Here is a 22500-nt window from a genome sequence, read left to right as displayed (position 1 = left end):
GTCACGGAAACTGACTTAATTACGAAAATAAATGAAAGGAAGTTCGTACGCGCATATAGCGTATAATTATGTAAACGCATTAACATTTTCATTGCATAAAGTAAGACATGATAAATAAATAGGCTATATTGTATACGGCATTTTCTTGATCATAAAATACCAAAATAAAAGTGGTCTGTCGTGTAAGTTTTACTAAAGAATAATTTTGAATTCGTGTTTTGGGAATCAAGATTAAGATACCTTGCATTTGATATTCTTATAAACATTGGTATTGCATAACAGCATATTATAGATATGATAATTATATATACACCTACTGTATATACATCACTGTCTTTTTAGGTTTACAGTGAGCGGTGACATAAAACGTTTGTAAAAAAGGATGAAATTACTTATTTTAGAGGAATTGTAAAAGCGTCATGAATATTGCTGTTATATTGGGAAAGTTTAGTTCCATCCGTTGAGATATTACCGCGAGAGAGTTATGGGGCCCTTTGACTGACCAGAAAGTACTATTTTGGATCCTTCTCTCAGGTTACGGTTCACTTTCCTTTTGCCTACACATACACTGAATAGTATGGTCTATTCTTTACATATTCTCCCCTCTCCTCATACACCTGACAACATTGAGATTACTAAACAATTCTTCTTCTCTCAAGAGGTTAACTACTGCTCTGTAATTATTCAATGGCCATATTCCTCTTGGTAAGAGTAGAAGAGACTTTAGCTATGGTAAGCAGTATTCCTCTTGGTAAGAGTAGAAGAGACTTTAGCTATGGTAAGCAGCTTTTCTAGGAGGACACTCCAAAATCAAAGCATTGTACTCTAGTCTTGGTTTATGCCATTGTCTTGGGCTAGAGTTCTCTTGCTTGAGGGTACACTCGGGCACGCTATTCTGTCTAATTTCTCTTCCTCTTGTTTTGTTAAACTTTCTATAGTTTATGTAGGAAATATTTGTTTTAATGTGAGACTGTTCATAAAATGTTTTATTTTTTCCTTGTTTCCTTTCCTCAATGGGCTACTTTCCCTGTTGGGGCCCTTGGCCTTATAGCATCCTGCTTTTCAAATCAGGGTTGTAGTTTTGCAAGTAATTATATGTATATATATATATATATATATATATATATATATATATATATATATATGTATATATATATATATATATATATATATATATATATATATATATATATATATATATATATATATATGTGTGTGTGTGTGTGTGTGTGTATGTGTGTGTGTAATGTGTCTGTTTTGCATTGTATTAACACTACGCTTTTATGTATACGTAATTTATAAGAAAATCATATGATATATTTCAGATAATTATCTTGTCAAACTTTATAGCTCAATTTATGAACTTGTTACTATTATTACTAATAGAATTAAAGTGTGAGCTGGATTCTACAAGAATCTGGCAGTAGAATTGCTGGAACTTCGGAAGTTTAAACTTGCAGCGAATGTTTTCATGCTGAACAGGTTGACATAAGTCTCTCTTCATAGTTTATATACGGCAGGTCCATTTCAACGTTGGTTCAGATCTTAGAATATTTTATAATTTTTACTCATCTGATATATAGTTTATATCCTCATTTCCATCCTTATTGTGCTATATATCCTGTTGGAGCACTAGGGCTTGTACAGTAGCATCCAATTAGAGTTGTAGCTTAGCTAACAACAACAACAACAATAATAATAATAATAATAATAATAATAATAATAATAATAATAATAATAATAATAAACATCAAGGTTATCGATGGGACAAATGGTAGACAGTTGGTACACTAAAGCAATGGTTCCCAAACCCTTTTCTGTCATATCCCCCTACACTTATTTCAACCATCTAGATTTCCCTTTCAATGTCTATGTCTGGGGGTAAAAGTAGGCATAACACACAGTGGCTGTTTACTAATGTATTTTAGATATGTGCAAGTATTCATACTGGTAAACATATAATTACATCTACAATAAGCACCCCTCTCTCTCTCTCTCTCTCTCTCTCTCTCTCTCTCTCTCTCTCTCTCTCTCTCTCTCTCTCTCTCTCTCTCTCTCTCTCTCTCTAACAAGAAAATTCATCTATCTTTTTTTATTTATAGTAGACAGTGTATTAATTTCTCCCTAGGAGTTTCAAATTTCCCCTCTTATTTGAGAAATACGGATCTAAAAAGCCTCGCTGAAGTGTTCACTAGCATCTATTACTGAAGAGCATCCTGCTTGTCCATGTGCTTCTCAGCAAGCACACTTGTTGCGTCAGAAAAGACAGAGTCGCCGACCTTCGAGTGAAAGCTGCAGTTATAACGGCTGTTTGCCGGGCTCGGGAAACGAGAGAGAGAGAGAGAGAGAGAGAAGAGAGAGAGAGAGAGAGAGGGGCCTCCGAAATAAATAAGAGTACTGTTGGTGGGCTCTGTTTGCACACAGTTCAAGCATCTGGTGTTTTGACTCTCTCTCTCTCTCTCTCTCTCTCTCTCTCTCTCTGAGGAGTAATGGGTCAAAATATGGAATTAGGTTTTCATGAAATTGCGACGACCTAGATAGTTTGTTTACCGTCCTTTTGTCTACATTTCTTTTCCGAAGGAACCTTGCATATTGCATACACTGAAATAATCTTATATTAATGTAATGTAGCACCTCCATTGCCCCATATAATATATATATATACTATATATATATATAAACATATTTATGTACATATATATACATACATAATAAATATATATATATATATATATATGAGAGAGAGAGAGAGAGAGAGAGAGAGAGAGAGAGGGGGAGGGGGCTACGATTTGTTTCCGTCTTCTCTTCCCGTCCTCAATTTAAAAAAAAACTTCAAACTTTAGAGGACTTCTTTTATTTTATAATGAATTCACTCTATAGATAAAAAGGTTGACACAAAGTACTTGATTGATTGATTTTGAGTTTTCTGGCATTCTGACATCTGAGTTTACTGACGCCAAATACTTATTGAACCATTGATTATAATAAATTTTGTTTAGTGAGGCAGATTTGCACTGACTCGTAGGAGTGCCCTTTTAGCTGGGAAAAGTTTCCTGTTATCTGATTGGTTAGAATAATCTTGTCTAACCAATCAGATAGCAGGAAACGTTTCCGAGCTAAAAGGGCACCCCTGCGAGTGGTGCAAATCTGCCACTAAAAAGAATTGACTATAGTAATAATGCGTCATTCAATTTAAATTTTTTTTTCTATCTTTCGCTGCTGTAATCTCTGATCTCTTTCGAAAAGTTTAATCTGTCTGTGCCTGTGAATTGGAACCGCAAATTAAAGTCCTCTGTCAGGCTGCACAGTCTCATGTCACAATAATATCCTTCTACTCATTTGCAAAATGTCTAGGCAGAGCTTTCAATTGTTTGGTAACTATAATCCAGTTTAGTTTCAATTCAGCTGGATTTTTATTTTGGTTGCTGAAAAAAGGCTGATAAGATTTTCTAAGTATTTTTGATAATGTGGATTTGACATTTAACGGGTTACGTGATACTTTAAATAACTACGGTTTTGTACAATAAACAGATCTTGTAGGTCCTTTAGTGCACCGAGTTTCCTTATAGGACCAGGGAAAACAGCCCTTGATTTATGTTAAGTAGAATTTATCTTAAGCTTTGTAGATCTCTATGTGGAGACTCCAATTATTCTTTTCTCTTTTAAAGAGATGCTACAGATGATGCTAATAAATGTTCAGAGTATCAACATTGTTCCAAGCATTCCAAAATGATCGCAATTAGTGTACTCTACAGAATACTTATATACGCAAAATCCTTTCGCTTATGATTACGCATTCTGTAAAAAGAGCTTTATAGTTTTGTATATCAGGTTTGCCTGAAATTCGCATAGTTTAATATTTTGCATATTTTGAAGTTTTTTCTCCAAAACTAATTCTTCTCTCTCTCTCTCTCTCTCTCTCTCTCTCTCTCTTATCTTTTGTTAAGAGCTTAGATAGGTAAAAGTCTTAAGATAACATGTTTCATCGTCCTCTTTAAAAACGAAATCAAGTTAAGTGCAAACCCCTTTGGTATCTTTTCTATTGTTTAATTTATTTATTTTCTATAGTTCAAAAATAAGGAAGAGAAAGTGAATAATGCAATCTACTCATGTCTATCATTGACATTTTTATTATTATGGTAATGATGATGATGATGATTATTATTATTATTATTATTATTATTATTATTATTATTATTATTATTATTATTGTAATTTTTATTTTTATTATAGCTTTTTCTTCTTTGTTTTGTAAGCTACTGCGCCAATATTAAATTCTTGTATCCGTGTCCATTCCATTTCATATCAGTGCTTATCAAACCCTTAAAGACAAATTATCCAATTATGTCCTTTTTGCGTCTCAACTAATCACAAAACAGTACTGTAATCTCACCGACCGTTTATTTAGAGTCGTCCTATATAATTGCGACAATTCTCTACGCAATGGGACTGCGCATTGAATAGTATACTACGCTGAGCAATTTGGACGAAATCCACTCTTGAGTTTTTTCTCCAGCATTTTATAGTCATTATTAAGTAAATGTAATTACTTCCGCCAACGAAGTTGGAAGGAAGTTATGTTTTACCCCTGTTTGTGAGTGTGTTTGTTTGTGAACAGCTTTCTGGCCACAATTTAAATAGCAGAGTAATGAAACTTGCAGGGATTAACTGTTATGTTAAAAGCTGGAAATGATTAAATTTTGAAGGGTTAGGGTCAAAGGTCAAGGTTGCGACCAAGCAAGAGGTCGAGAAATAAGCTCTGCCCTCTACTGAGTGCACTCTAGTTTTCATTGTTGTCTTTTATTGACGATTTTGTTAACTGTCTTATAAAGGTTAGGAAGGAGATTATAAAAATGTTATGTTTTTATTGTGGTAAAATCTGTATGAAATGATTTTTGTGGAATTTATTGATGGAATTTTCTTAATAATATTTATATTATCACCAATTTAAGACAATTGTATTATTTTCTTTACGAATCCCATTGTACTTTTTACAGTTTTTTGTTTGATTTTGTTTATCAAGTCCCATATTCACACTAAGGACTGCTACAGGAATACCAACTTTCTTACCTTGATGAACACTTAGTTGGAAATGAATTTAGTTTTTCCCTTGGTCACACTACGTACAGTATTCGTTTAATAGCAATTAAAGTTGTCAAATCCACAATTACACCAGATTTAACGACGAGAATACTTATGTTTGCGTCCTCAAAACCGAAAGCCAATCTTCATCATTAGCAATTATTATTATTATTATTATTATTGATTATTATATTATTATTATTATTATTATTATTATTATTATTATTATTATTATTATTATTATTACCTAAGCTACAACCCTTGTTGGAAAAGCAAGATGCTATAAGTCTGAAGTTACCATACCCCTAATGAACATTAATATAAAAAGACTACGTATTTATGAACTCCAATTTACCGTTTAAGATAATGAATTCTATGATTTTAATTTATGTATGCTGCTTCCTCCGGTGCTTTAGATGACCGCGGAGGTAGCAGCAGTAGGGGATTCAGCATTATGAAGCTTCATCTGAGGTGGATAACGGGGGAGGGTGGGCTGTGGCACCCCTAGCAGTACCAGCCGAACTCGGTTAAGTCCCTTGTCAGGCTGGGAGGAACGTAGAGAGGAGAGGTCCCCTTTTTTGTTTCATTTGTTTGATGTCGGCTACCCCCCCAAAATTGGGGTAAGTGCCTTGGTATATGGATGGATGGGATTTGAAATTTACTCTCAAGGTCAATAAAAAGTAGGAGGCTTGCCACGTTTTTATTGCCATAACTCTGAGGAGAGTTATATATAAGAATAAATAATTATATATAGTTTTGTTAGATACATATGATACAGGCAGTTTATATTGTTCATAAATTAGGCAAATGGGTTGGTTTTAGCTGGTATGTACTATTAGGTCGTATATCGTCAGGAGAAAGTTATCTTTAAAATGGAGGTAGTTTCCATGACACGACTGGGCTTTTTCATCTTATGAGAGTAACTCGGATGCTGTATGTTTCCTGTTATAGTTATTTTATCATTATCATTATCCTGGTTACTACCATAATTTTTATTATATCTCTCTCTCTCTCTCTCTCTCTCTCTCTCTCTCTCTCTCTCTCTGTATCACGTTTTATGCATTTATATATATATATATATATATATATAAATGCATAAAACGTGTATACAGAGAGAGAGAGAGAGTGTTTATATATGTATTATATGTATGTGTGTATATCACATGCATTTAGTGTATACATACAGATATATATATATATATATATATATATACATACATACATACATATATATATCGGTGTGTGTAGTATATATAAAGTTCACTTATTTCTTGAATGCACATCTCTAGTTAATCGATTTCATGATTAACGATCAATTTTTATTATACCGTGGGGAGTCGGTTCCCTAACATTTTATGCTTCACAGGTTTCAAGAATATTCAATACCATGATAATACAGTTCTGCATATGATTTAATCAAATAATTTCTGCGTAAGCCATCTGAAATCCCTATTTATATTAACAGAATCTATAGAAGTAGCACTCGGTTGGAAATGGGGTCGTGTGCAAAAGAGTACTCGTCACGTAGTTAACCGTCGTGTGATCAATATAGTAACCAGGTCATTTGTTGAGGATAAGTGCAAATTTGTCAGGCTCTATGGAAGTGACTGAAATTACTCTACATTATTGCCGAATAAGGTATATCCAAAGTGCGTAAAACGTTATTTTGTATATTGGATGTTCAGCCTTTATATCAAAGGTAATTAGATTGGGATATATATTACATGCTTTTTTAGACATATGAATTACTTGAAATGTATATATAAATGTATAATATATATATATATATATATATATAATATATATATATATATATAATATATGTATATATATATATATATATATATATATATATGTATATATATATATATATGTGTGTGTGTGTGTGTGTGTGTGTCATTTATAATAGCCAATTAAAATTTTAGAAATTAAAAAAGTTAAAAAATCTTTCCTGACTTTGGTACGACTGTGGGAAATTGGATTCAGTTTTCCTTTTGACTTGGGTTAAGGAACATCCAATGCAGGATGTGTATTTTATTTAATTTGTTCAATGAATTAAATTGCCTTTTTGATCGTACTTTATATGTCGAAGATCCAATGATGAGAAACAAGCAATTATTTTCCTATTGCTTTTCAAATTAGAAGGATTACGATTAGTAGAAAGGAAAAATAGACCTCTTAGTTTAATACTGCTGTCTTGGGAGGGGATTTAATATATTAGCTTTTCTGAATTTCGCCGATAAAATTTTTTTTTGTTATCAAAGGGAAATTTAGATATTTGTTTCTGAGAATAAAATAGACTCTTTATCCGAAGGAATAGTGATGGGAAATTCTTTGCTTTTTGAAAAAAATTAAAGGTTAAAGATTACAGGTGTTCAGTTCCAGTTATCAGCCGGGCGAGCCCAACCACAGCAGTGGCCTCCCCAGTAAACAGCTTAAACTCACGGTCCAGGGTTGGAATCGATCTGCTGACATGCGAATGCGAGGCGAACACGTTACCTGTGTACTAGCTAGGAGGAGGCTAGTACAGTGCAGATTATTATTATTAAAATCATTAAGTAATTATATTGTTTAAAACACAATTTAATGGAAAATCTTCTCTACTTGAATAACGAATATTATTACCAACTGAAATAAGCTGAAGAATTAGTGTACGTTTGAAAATCAAATTTTTAGCTTAATGAACATTATAGTTTATATTCCTCACGGAAAATAGATAGTTAAATATGAATGTGTAAACAACTTATAGGAAAAGAAATAAGAAATTTTTCATACATTATGTTTTTATTATCTAAATACGCCTTTTGACATCTTTTAAAATACTAACAATTGAAATGTTATTATTTTCATGGAAAAAAACAGAAACTTAATGCTGTGGGTTACAGTAATACATATTTGTATGTGAACAGAAATTGAAGTGTTATGAGTGAAGTGAAAAAGAATGTATGTTATTCAGGATTACGAAATGGATAATTTACTTAAACATGATATATTTCACTTAGGATTTTCATGTTATTGATAGGGTGGAATGTTGAGGAAACACTTGTCACAAACTTAGTATATAAAGTTTTCACTCGGAATTTTAATGTCTCCATTGAATTACATGTTGCTTTTCCCAACGTATGCTTAATTGGATCTCTCCTCTCTCTCTCTCTCTCTCTCTCTCTCTCTCTCTCTCTCTATATATATATATATATATATAAAATTTTATTGAAACTCCAATGAAAATGATCTTGCATTTCTAATTTATTACAAATAATTTAAAGTTTTTATACATCAATTTTTGTTCATTAATTTTTGTGGTTACCATACATACATACATACATATATATATATATATATATATATATACTGTATGTGTATTTATCATAATAGACAGCTGTGGGGTGGACTCCTATCCGCTGACCTGCCAGACAGTGTTGCATCATCCTAGTCAGCTTTGATGAAGGGTGTAAACAAGGGCCATGTGATCACTGTGTGGCTGCTGTCTGGGTTCTCCGGCCGTGTGTGAGTATGTTTGTGTGCGCGTGTGAGTGAAAGAGAGAAAGTATTATCAGTAAAACGAGTTAGTTGCGTTATAAAATAATTATAGTATAGGGGAAATTTAATATTACTTCCTTAATTTTCCCCTTATAAGGTCATCATCATCATCATCATCATCATCATTATCATTATTATTTTTTATTATTATATATAATTATTGTTTATTATTATTATTGTTTATTATTATTTATTATTTATTATATATTATCATTTATTATTTATTTTATTTATTATTATTATTATTATTATTATTATTATTATTATTATTATTATTATTATTATGATAACTAGTTTTAGTACATATATATATAGGTTATTACAGTTTCAGTTACGGAATTAAGTTAACGATTTGCATATGTGTTAAAAAAATTTTTAAGCAATTCTTTTTAGCTTAAAATGAGTACTTATTAACAAGATCCTTAACTACAAACTTTTATTGTAAGGATATGGATGAGAAGATACTTAGGATTATTAAGTACAGACTAGCAATTACTGAATTGAATAAGAAGTAGAGTGATAAATACTTTTGATGTAAATAAAATAGGATTTAAAACTTCTGTTCAGAAGGTATTCTGGAGTCGATGAATTTGTTATTAAAAAAAATATTTATATGAATAGTGAAAGGCGAAATTGTGATTATATATTGATTAAGAAATTTATTCATGTAAGTATGTTTAAGTATTGATTTAAAAGCTCAAGATAAGACGACTGGCGAAATCTAACCGAGGCCCTTTGCGACAATAGGCGCAGGAGGAGATGATGATGATGATGAAATATGTTATGATGTATATACAATATTATAAATTGTAAAAACTGTGAATGTATATTTCTAAATAAAAGAAAAAAGGCATTTTGCCCCAATGTATTATTATTGTTATTATTAAAAAAAAAAAGCTCTGGCCTTTGAATAAGGAAGAAACAGATCTTGTTTCATCTTATAGAATATTTTGTGCTGTCTGCAGTTGCATTGTATATAGTAGATATCTTTTTTTAATGTTTTCCAATATAGGTTCCCATTAGACGCTAAATTTTTGCGTAGTTGTCAGAATTGTATTAAAATTTTAATCGTGTAAGATTCGTATTGATGGATTGCTTAACAATATTCGCGGGATAAACTATGGGCGTTATAAAATACTGCGTCAAAATATTTGTACGTATAGTGACAGCCTTCAACGAGAGAGAGAGAGAGAGAGAGAGAGAGAGAGAGAGAGAGAGAGAGAGAGAGAGAGAGAGAGAGAGAGAGAGAGAGAGTAGATACGATGTTTAAATTAAGCTGTATCAATTCAAACTCTAAGTCAGATAAACACTCTCGAAAACTGTATTGTTTAGATTATGTAAATAAATAAAAAGCTCTTCAAATCTTTCAACTTAATAATATTTCCAAAACTGAAAAGGTTAGAAATGCTTTTTCTTTTGGCTATGATATCTTTTAAGGAACGAATGAGGTCAATATTGTAATTATTTGTTGAATGGGAGGCTGAAGAAGAATGTCTAACCAAAATTCTTATTTTCCAAGGAAGGGTGTTTAGTCATAATCTCAAATCTTCAAACTATTCAATCTTATAGAGGTTTTGTAAATAGATTTAGCAATTTAGGTGAGCAAAATTTATCATAGTCTTAATTTTAGAATGGTGGGTTAGATAGAGAGGTTAATGTCTGACGTATGAGAACTATGAACTATGTAGAACTATGTATGTATTTATGATGTTGTATGTAAACATTTTATAGACAGCGCCTTGAGTTCGGTTAGCTTCTCATTTTGAATCACAATCTGTTATCATCATCATCATCGTCTCCTCCTACGACTATTGACGCAAAGGGTCTTGGTTAGATTTCGCCAGTCGTCTTATCTTGAGCTTTTAAGTCAGTACCTCTCCATTTATCAACTACTTCACGCTTCATAGTCCTCAGCCATGTAGGCCTTGGTCTTCCAACTCTTCTAGTGTCTTATGGATCCCAGTTAAAAGTTTAGTGGTGAACTAATCTCTCAATCACCTGAATTATATCTCTGAAATAGGTTTTGGAACATTCGGAGCTGAAGAACTACAGAGTAGGTACTGAGAGAGAGAGAGAGAGAGAGAGAGAGAGAGAGAGAGAGAGAGAAATTGGGACAGGTAGGCGCTTAATTATCCAATGGATTTCTCTTCTTTATTACAGTGTTCTTAATCCGTGTAAGCTTTCCTTTTTTAAAGGCATAGCCATATCAGACTTTTCTGTCAAATCCAACTATTTTTCTTCTATTCCCTTGGCATTTAAAGTGGCTGGCAAATTTCAAAGCTCTTTTTATGAATTTTGGCATGAGTTATCTATTCAAAATGAATTATTATCTTTAATTACGATGAATCTCTCTCTCTCTCTCTCTCTCTCTCTCTCTCTCTCTCTCTCTCTCTCTCGGAAATATATATCAAGGTGCAGATGGATCCAAGAATTCCTAGCACATCTCGCTCTGAGGAAGTGCAACCTGTTACACACTTTTTGCGCTGACATTTCTTGTGTTCACCCCCGAGCAACGCCTCTGCCATCACTCCTTACACTATTATTATTATTATTATTGTTATTATTATTATTATTATTATTATTATTATTATTATTATTAGCCAATCTACAACCCTAGTTGGAAAAGCAAGATGCTATAAGCTCAAGGGCTCCAACAGGGAAAAATAGCCCAGTGAGGAAAGGAAATAAGGAAATAAATAAATTATGAGAGAAAATTAACAATAAATCATTCTAAAAACAGTAACAACGTCCAAACAGATATGTCATATATAAACTATAAAAAAAAACTTGTGTCAGCCTGTTCAACATAAAAACATTTGCTGCAAGTTTGAACTTATGAAGTTCTACTGATTCAACTACAAGATTGGGTAGATCATTCCACATTGGTCACAGCTGGAATAAAACTTCTAGAATACTGTGTAGTATTGAGCCTCATGATGGAGAAGGCCTGGCTATTTGAATTAACTATATGTAAGGTTACTCTCTGCGCAGTTAAGGTGTGCCAGGGTGCACTACCTCATAGCTACAGTAGGTGGGGCAGGAATCTCTGTGTCCAACTGTACCTTGTCATATATTTCAGAGAGAGAGAGAGAGAGAGAGAGAGAGAGAGAGAGAGAGAGAGAGAGAGAGACTTTCTAGTGTAAGAGAGACCTTTCAATCTCGAAAGAAAAAGGAATCAAAATGCTGTCTCTCACCTTGGGACATAATCACTAAACTCACGTGGAACTTCCTAGTGTAAGCCGTGTCTGCTTGTAACCGGAAAAGAGTAAAGTAGTCATTTGAAATAAGGACCTATATCCTTTGGTGTTCGTCGCGACCGACGAGATGGGGTCACGTTGGTGCATGAGGTAGTGGAAAGGAATACCCTTCGTGTTATCAGTCCAGTGGGGGATATTACTAGGTCAGTACGCCCTATTGCATACATTATCTGTCAACATTGACGGCGTTAGCTCTTTTATTCTCTTCCTCATTCTTTGCTTAATTTATTTCTTCTTTATTCTCTTCTTCCTAGAGCGTAAGCACCTGTGCTTTGTTGGATGCTGAAACTGACAGTATTAGATTCCCGTCTTGTAGCTTTCTGTGTTTTTATGTTTTTGTTTGTGTTTTGTGGGTAGAGTTCGAGTTTGACAATCAAGTTTGTGGGATATTAATACAGTGTTTTTTTAGATTTAAAATTTTTCTTAGTTTATATATAAAAGATCTAATTTAATGTTGTTGCTGTCCTTAAAATACTTTATTTTGATTATTTATTACTTCTCTAGTAGCTTATCTATTTCCTTATTACCTTTCCTCACTGGGCTATTTTCCCTGGTGGAGCCCTTAGGCTTCTAGCATCTTGCTTTTCCTACTAGGGTTGTAGCTTGGCTTTTAATAATAATAATGATAATAATAATAATAATAATAATAATAATATATACACACCCACACACATATATATATATATATATATATATTTATATATATAGGCATATATATATATATATATATTATATATATATATATATATATATATATATATATATATATATATATATAGGCCTTTATAAATAATAATAATAATGATAATAACAATAATAATAATAATAATATATACACATACCACAAACACACACACACACACACACACACACACACACATATATATATATATATATATATATATATATATATATATATATATATATATATATATTAATTTTGAATATAATAAATATCCGTGGCTCAGTATTTTCCATATATTATTTTAGCAGTATTAATATTCATAAATGATTTCAACTTATATAAAAAATATCTCTTGCAAATGTTTCCTTCATACATGCATTATATAGTGTATGTCAAAAATATCAGGAAGTAAAAGTTAATCGCTTAAAATAATGGTATCAAAATAAACTACACCCGTAATCAATAACAATAGTGGGACTACTGTGTTTTTTTAGGAGATAGGACGGGAGTGGGTAAAGGGGTAGGGGAGATTCCGGTAAAAAATGCACCAAACACAAGGAAGCGACTGGGTGCAGCCCATGATCTTTAACGTGCTCTGCCCACAAGCATCATAATTGGGTACAATTCTCATTATTTGTTATTATTATTATTATTATTATTATTATTATTATTATTATTATTATTATTATTATTATATCTTGTTAAGCTACAGCCCTAGCTGGAAAAGTAAGATGCTATAACCCCAAAGGCTCCCATAGGGAAAATAGCCTATTTAGGAAAGAAAATATGAAAACAGATAGAACAGTGTGCCCGATGAACCCCCAAGCAAGAGAAATTTAACCCAAGACAGTGATAGACCATGGTACAGAGGCTATGGCACTAATCAAAACGAGAACAATGGTTTGATTGTGGAGTGTCCTTTTAGAAGAGTTGCTCATCATAGGTAAAGAGCCTCTTCTACCCTTTCCAAGTGCAAGGTACCTACTGAACGATTACAGTACAGTAGTTAACCTCTTGAGTGAAGAATTGTTTGATTAGCCTAATGTTGGCAGGTGTATGAGGAAAGGTGAGAATGTGTAAAGAATAGGCGAGACTATTCAGTGTATATGTAGGCTAAGGAGGACTGAGCCGTAACTAGAGAGGGATCCAATATATTACTTTCTGGCCAGTCAAAGGACTCGATAACTCTCCATCAGTAGTATCTCAATGGGTGGCTGCTGCCTTGGCCATCTTATTACCTACGTAAACAATAATAATTATAATTATAATAATAATAATAATAAAACAGATTATAGATAATTATGATAGGTTAATAATGACCTACGCGGCTGACGTGCGCAGCACATACTAGTACATGTACTGCTTGCCAGAACATAGGAGTCATAATAGATACTGCTAATTTGCAAGGGAAGTGAGTCACGGTGGCCCAGAGACCATTTGTGTGGCGGCTAGTGAAAATGTTTGTGGTCGGACCTGCACCCATTCATAACCCAAACACTGTTGGTTCATATGAAAGTTGAATAGTGAACCGTTTAATCAAAAACTTTTATGGTGTTTCTCATTATTGGTATATAAGTTCCTCATAAAATTTTTTCCGTGTTTGTCATAGAATGTGGATTTAGTTATTATGATTTACACTTGCTATTTTATACGACGTTCATGGTTGTAAGCTATGAAAGTTACTGGTTAAGTATGAAAATGTTAAGTATTTGCTTTTATCGTAAAAGCACTGGTATTGCTGTAAATATATTTGTTATAATGAGATACTTTTATGATGCCGGTAAATTCTATACTGTGTGTGACTTAAATAGTAATAATAGTAATTAGTAGGCTACATTCAAATATAATGACTATGATAATATAGCCAATAACTATGGTGGCAAATGGTGTAAGCATGACATCAAGTGGCTATCCTGTAGATTACATTGGCTTGAATTGAGTGTTATCCCCGCTATGTTATCCCATTTTTATCCAATATTTTGTCTTTAGTCTATGAGTTGCATTCTAATTTTCTTTGTGAATACATATTTTTTTGTCATATTTATCGTAATGTTTGTTTTAAAGTATAGCAATATCGTTCAGTTATATCTTTATGCATGATGCATAAGATTTTTCATAATTCTGAGTTTCCGACCATCACATGCATTCAGATCTTCACAGACTGTACCATCCGGTACGTAATACTAGGTATGCAGTTAATTCTAAGTCATATATTTTCCCTCAGAAGGGTCAATACTACATAGTATTCTAGAAGTTTTATGCCTTTTTTATTATCAACTCTCTCTAGAAAAGGAGGATCTATCTAAGGTCCGTCATTGGTGTGTTACCATTTTTTAAAATCGAGGTCCTTTTTGGGATTAACTCTCTCTATTTTTAAACTGCATGGAGATATTGGGCATAATCTACGTCCTAGTCTTCGCCAATGTCCGTCTAGTATATTTTGAAACAAGATGCCATTATTAGAGCAAGGGGTATGGTAGTTTATATTAGGACTGAGTACACTGCTTCTCGTAAGTCCTGCAATGAATTTGGAGGGTTATAAAAGTTTGTTTCAGGCATAACAACTATTTTTTGTGTTCCGTTTGACTGTTTTCTTACCATTATGGCTAAGGCACAAGAAGGTGAATTTTTTTTTTTTTTTTTTTTTTTTTTTTTTTTTGCGCTTGTGGGCGATGTCACTGCTGACCATTGGAGGTGATTACATTGTTTCTCCTACTGATCGCTATGTCTTAAGAACTCTGGTCTTTGTTTGGCTCCGAATCAGGCTGTGAGCACATCCATCTAAATATTTAGCTGACATTTTTTGACTGATCGCCTACACTAGTGTTGTAATATTTGTCCACTGTATTACGTATTAAGAATAACGAAATTCAATGTTTAAATGTGTCTTCGATTCCCTAGGCCTCAAAAAGACGTATTACTGCTGACATATATTCCTAAGGCTTGTTGCAACTGCTTAAAGTTTTGGAATATGGCATGATATTCCTAATTAGGTGGCTCTTGAATCGGTGGAACTTTAAAAGTTCAAACTTGCAACAAATATTTTTATGTTGAACAGGCTGACATAAGTCTCTCTTTATAATTTATATATGAAAGTTCTGTTTTAATGTTGTTACTGTTCTTAATCTGAAAGAAAAAAAAAATGTACAAAAAATACCGGAATGGGACAGTTTTTCTAAAAACAATTTTATAATTCTTCATGAGAATAAATTCGAAATAAGAATAAATGATGAAGGATGTGAGAAAATTACTTATCATTACTTTTCTTGTAATTTACTTCCTTTTTTATTCTCCTTACTGGGCTAATTTTCCGTTGTAGCCCTTGAGTTATAGAATCCTGCTTTTCCAATTAATAATAATCTATCTATCTATATACCAAGGCACTTCCTCCAATTTTTTGGGGTGGGGGGTGGGTAGCCGATATCAAACAAATGGAAAAAAACGGGGGGGGGGGGAACCCTTCCTCTTTATGCTCCTCCCAGCCTGACGAGGGACTCAGGTGAGTTCAGCTGGTACTACTAGGGTGCCACAGTTCACCCTCCCTCGTTATCCACCACAGATGAAGCCTCATAACGCAGAATCCCCTACTGCTGCTACCTCTGCGGTCATCCAAAACGACCTGAGGAAGCAGTAGGGCCTACCAGAACTGCGTCACAATCGCTCGCCATTTATTCCTATTTCTAGCACGCTCTCTTGCCTGTCTTACATCTATCCACTATCACCTAGAGCTTTCTTTACTCCATCCATCCACCCAAACCTTGACCCTCCTCTTGTACTTCTCCCATCAACTCTTGCATTCATCACCTTCTTTAGCAGACAGCCATTTTCCATTCTCTCAACATGGCCAAACTACCTCAACACATTCATATCCACTCTAGCTGCTAAATCATTTTTTACACCCGTTCTCCCCCTCACTACATTCCTAACCCTATCTACTCGAGATACACCAGCCTTAATCCTCAGACACTTCATCTCAAACACATTCAATTTCGGTCTCTCCGTCATTTTTATTCCCCACAACTCTGATCCATACATCACAGTTGGTACAATCACTTTCTCATACAGAATTCTCTTTACATTCATGCCTAACCCTCTATTCTTTACTACTCCCTTCACTGCCCCCAACACTTTGCATCCTTCATTCACTCTCTGACGTACATCTGCTTCCACTCCACCGTACTACTACTACTACTACTACTACTACTACTATTACTACTACTACTACTACTACTACTACTACTACTACTACTACTACTACTAAGAATAATAATAATAATAATAATAATAATAATAATAACAATAATGATAATGATAATAATAATATTTATCTGTTACTGCAAACTGGATTTCATTTTATATAAACTGAAACCAGTGTTGGTTAAATAATAATGATAATGATAATAAGGATAATAATAATAATATTTATCTGTTACTGCAAACTGGATTTCATTTTATATAAACTGAAACCAGTGTTGGTTAACTTGCTATTTCAGAATGTCAGTAGCTTCACAAACGTGTCAAAATTGCTTATTTACTCAACCTTTTGTGTATTAAAGATCAAACTTCAAATCTCGGTTATGTTTTATTCAATTATTCATCAATTCTCTTAGGTCGTGTCTTTCTTTATTTTGTCTCCCATGGGTATTTAATTGTGTGGAAACTCTAATATCTTTATAGCCACTAATATTACTAACACTAATTCCAGATATAATTCAACCTGTGGCTTTCATCTCGCAGTGTATTTTAAAATCTCTTCCTTTGATTTTTCTCTTTACTCATCTTTATTCTTCTAATTTAGCTTTATTGTTAATGTACCATGCCTCCAACGTTGTATTATTGTATTAGAGTATCAGTTTCCATAATACTTTTCATTTCATATACAAAAATATATATATTTTCATATTTGCATATTAATATTTCATACATCATAAATTTAGTTGGAGCGCCAAGGAGTATTTTGAGACTACGTGGTTATGTGAGAGTAGAATTGAGTATAAAGGCCGATTCACACGACCCGTTTTCTTTCCGACAGGCTCGCCGTCGGTTAAGCGGCGTCTAGGTTTCTTACGTGTATTCAAATGCAACTGTTCACACGACCCGTCAGGCAGACGGCGGCCCTCGGACGTCGCCCTTCCGAGGCGGCTCGGCTTTCTTCCCAAGAAACCCCGACCGGTTTGACGGACGTTAGCCACCCGTCCCAACCAACGGGTGGATGATGTTTTGTGTGAACGAGGACCTGTATTGTACCCGTTCGTTTCGTGGCCTATAACCCCGACTTTTCCTCATAGTATAGAGTGATAGAAATTAGTTAGTCTGTTGTTGACACCATGTATTAGAGGTTAATTGAACTTTTTCAAGGGTATGAGGAGATGTTTGACATGGCAAACAAGATGTATAGAAATAATTTACTTAAATAAAAGATATGAAAAATGACTGGAGAGGCATTAAATAAAACAGGTAATTTATCGCAATTTTAATATTCTTGGCATAGTGCATAAAGCATTATGAAGTTGCATAACTTATTTTATCAACACAGTTATCAACCAACATCTTAAAGTGTCAAAATTATCGTAATTTACTCGGTCCTCACGTGACAGAGTCTAAGTAAACAATGAAAACCGCGCGCTGGTAAACGGATACGGAACGCCTCGTGTGAATGTACAACATTTCGACGGCGGTTAGCCACCACCCAGCCTGTCGGAAAGGAAACGGGTCGTGTGAATCGGCCTTTATCCTTAATCATGTTTTTTATCCATAGTTTGTATGGTTGGCAAAGCGGGAGAGAGCAGGAATTGTAAAAATATTGATATAGTGCTTGAGGGTACACTCGGGCACACTATTCTATCTGTTGGCTTATTTCATTTCCTCACTGGGCTATTTTCCCTGTTGAACCCCTTGTGCTTACTGCATCCAGCTTTTCAAACAGGGGTTGTAGCTTATCGAGTAATAATAATAATAATAATAATAATAATAATAATAATAATAATAATAATTCATCTACTCACAAGATTTATGTGATGGGCAATTATACATTATAGTTACCACTTGCTTTAGTTCGCCTACATTCATGGAATTACTATTTTTGCGTCTTTCATAGGGAGTAGACCCCCCCCCTCCTCTTTTGGCTTTGGTATTGAGCCAGAAAATGTCATCAATATTTACTAGGCAATAACCTCCCAAAAAGGGATAAAAAAACATGAATTTTTTTCCGGAGACTTTTCACTCAGCGCACATTATACATTTAATTGCCACAGTCGAATGAGAGTAAAAATGAAGCAATTAGTTTAACAATCAAACTTTTTGAGGAAAATTAGACATACGAAGTTCATGAGCCACATCTCTCTCTCTCTCTCTCTCTCTCTCTCTCTCTCTCTCTCTCTCTCTCTCTCTCTCTCTCTCTCTCTCTAAGAAGTTCATTAACCATTATTCGTATTTTTTTAAATTTAAAGAAAAATTAGAATTATGCATTTCATGAAATTCATGAGCTATAATATGTATTGATATATTATCTCTCTCTCTCTCTCTCTCTCTCTCTCTCTCTCTCTCTCTCTCTCTCTCTCTCTCTCTCTCTCAAAAATATAATATAGAAAATAAGATTTGTTTTTGAAAATTATGCATTTCCTTAAATTCATGAGCCATATGTATTGATCTCTCTCTCTCTCTCTCTCTCTCTCTCTCTCTCTCTCTCTCTCTCAAAAATAGGAAATAAAAAATTAATTTTTGTTTATGAAAATCATGCATTTCCTGAAATTCTTGAGCCATATGTATTGATATTCTCTCTCTCTCTCTCTCTCTCTCTCTCTCTCTCTCTCTCTCTCTCTCTCCTGCGCACAGAGTATGAGGGGGCGGTGGCAGAGCCAGATAGACATCTTAGGTCCATTTAGGGTACGGTTCGGTGGTATTTTTGGCTGGTCTTTTTTTTTTGTAGAGAGGCGTGGGAGGATGTTGGCACTGTAGATAAGAAGAGAGACTGGAAAGCCATCGTTGACATACGCGTAGACAATTGCTGTCATGGGGTGTTGTTGCTGTTGAATATTTTGTGTTATTTTGATCAAGTGATGGCCCTGTTGAAATGTTTGAAAGCTATAATGATATATTTATTTAGGTAAAAGATTGATATGAATATATATATATATATATATATATATATATATATATATATATATATATATATATATATATATATGTGTGTGTGTGTGTGTGTGTATATATATACACATGATATATATATACACACACACACACACATATATATATATATATATATATATATATATATATATATATATATATATATATATATACACGTGTGTGTGTGTGTATATATATCATCGGCGAAGGTAGTAACAGATAGTAAATTACGTACGTCATGCTATGGATTGGGAAAGTTGTTCTTAATATCATCATTACAAATATGCATAAAATTAAGAGATAGTTAAAATTGTACAAATTCATTTAAAATAGTAAAAATTAGTAAAAAAAATCAAATGAAAATTAGAAGGAGAAAATATATACATCAGAATTAGAAACTGAATGCCAACAATAGAAACAAAACAAAACGAGGAAGGTTATGATATATAATTAAATGGAGGAAGCTTGGGTACTTGAGGATGAAACTAGTCGTTTGATTAATAATAACTCAAGAATAGGTAACTCATGATTATTTGACACTTCATCTATAATGCTAAAATCTTTGTTTTTAATATTTTGTTTGCATATTTTAGCATGATTACGAGTTTTAGAATGTTCACGGCTGGATGTTCTGCAACCTGTTCGAAAGCTAACACCTCTGTTGGAATCAGTTCTAACCTTTAACAGCCTTTTGGTAGATCCTACGTAGGTCCTAGAGTTACTCATTGGACAAATATATTTATATACTATACAAGTGTACATAAAAGGATTTATTCGATTTTTGAAGTGATAAAAGCGAGCCAATTGTGAAAGTGTTTATATCATGCTATTCGAAATATTCAAAGGAACAGCATGGGATTTACATGTATCATTGCCTTCGCCAGAATCGAAGATTTTGCGAAAGGTGTGTATTCACCCATGTCTGTTGAGTTTGTTTATTGGTTTGCTTGTTAGTGAGCAACCTTACACAAAAACTAAAGTACCGATTTGGACCAAACTTGGTATTCATGTTGGGTATGACCCCAGGATGAATCTGTAACGTTTTAGTTATAGTTCATCAATGTACAAGTACGTAGTATTTCTTGAAAAGTAATCGCACTGATAAGTAAATGGCTCTTGTTTTGATAGTTTATTTTTTGTTTGTAAACAATATTACGCAAAAAACGATCAGACCAAATTAAATAAAACATGGTGGACTTATGGGATGTGACCCAATTACATATCCATTAGATTCTGAAGAAAATACATCAAATTACAAGTACACAGTGGAGTTACAAGCAAAATAAGACTGCTTAACGTGGCGAAGGTATGCTCTCTTCTGAGTGCCCCTCTTATTATCAATTGTTTTCAGTCTGCTCATACTTTACATCCGTCATCGAAATGTCAACGTGTGGGGTTGTTGCCCCTTGATAAGGTAATGAATGGTATCCTGTTGCATGATTCACCTACATCTCTTTTAATAAAGTCCTTTGGTAATTAAATATGTGACCGATGACGCATAACTATAGCTGATCGTATATGAGTGTCTTAATCTACTCATGGCTGTACCCCCGAGCCGTGATCAACCAATACACGCTTGAACGTGACACCATCTTTGGCTTCATTATTATTATTATTATTATTATTGTTATTGTTATTATTATTAATTGCTAAGCTACAACCCTAGATCCTATAAGCCCAGGGGCTCCAACAAGGAAAATAGCCTAGTGAGGAAAGGAAACAAGGAAAAATTAGATATTTTAAAAACAGTAAAATCATCAAAATAAATATTTCCTATATAAACTATAAAAAACTTTAGCAAAAACAAGAGAAAATTAAATAAGATAGAATAGTGTGCCCGAGTGCACCCCCAAGGCAGGAGAACTCTAACCAAGACAGTGGAAGGCCATGGTACAGAGACTTCGCTTAATTGTGTGATTTCGTTTTTAGGCCTTAGAATTTTTCTGTCTGCACGGATATTATCATAATTCTTTCTTAATAAAGGCGAACATGACTACATGCCGGTTTAGTATACGACTGATATAATTAAAATCATCAGAATTTTATTCATTGTTGTTTATGTTGTTACCGTTGTCGCCGATATAATTAAAGGAAATGAATTTTATTCATTGTCTTTACCAATCCTTTTAGTTATCTTTTTTTGTATATGGTCTTTTTACTTTCAAATATGTTTGATTAATTTAGTAAATTTTACACCGTTTTAAGTCAACTGATAGACTAATTATCAATTGCTATCACTACCTAAACTACAACCCTGCTTGGAAAGGCAGGATGCTATAAGCCCAGGGGTTCCAACTAGGAAAAATAGCCCAGTGAGGTAAGAAAACAAGGAAGAAATACATTACAGAAGTAATGAACAATTAGAATAAAATATTCTAAGAACAGTAGCAACCTCAAAATGGATCTTTCTTTTGTAAACTATAAAAACTTAAAAAAAAAAAGAGGAAGAAAAATAAGACGAAAATTCTCCCCCAAGACAGTGGTAGACTACCTAAGACTAGAGAACAATGGTGCGATTTTGGAGTGCCTTTCTTTAAGAGCTGCTTACCATTGCTGAAGCGTCTCTTCTATCTCTACCAAGAAGAAAGTATCCATTGAACAATTAGAGTGCAGTAGGTAACCCCTTGAGCGAAGAAGAATTATTTAGTAATCTCAGTGTTGTCGTGTGTATGACAGGAAAATGCCTAAAGAATATGCCAGGCTATTCTGTGTATGTGTAGACAAAGAAAAAAGTATCCCTAACCAGAGAGAGGGATCCAGTGTAGTACCGTCTGGTCAGTCAAAGGACCCAATAACTATACAGCG

At 33.5% G+C, this 22500-nt stretch overlaps 1 long non-coding RNA gene across 1 annotated transcript in view; it reads left to right on the top strand.

Annotated features, from left to right (window-relative positions):
• LOC137644867 (uncharacterized) overlaps positions 1-22500 on the top strand; it is a 195386-nt gene that overhangs the window by 152420 nt on the left and 20466 nt on the right. The gene's annotated exons all lie outside the window — the stretch shown is intronic.

Source organism: Palaemon carinicauda, chromosome 1 (genome assembly GCF_036898095.1).
Source record: "Palaemon carinicauda isolate YSFRI2023 chromosome 1, ASM3689809v2, whole genome shotgun sequence".
NCBI classification, from domain to species: Eukaryota; Metazoa; Arthropoda; class Malacostraca; order Decapoda; family Palaemonidae; genus Palaemon; species Palaemon carinicauda.
This window is presented reverse-complemented; position numbering and strand designations above follow the sequence as displayed.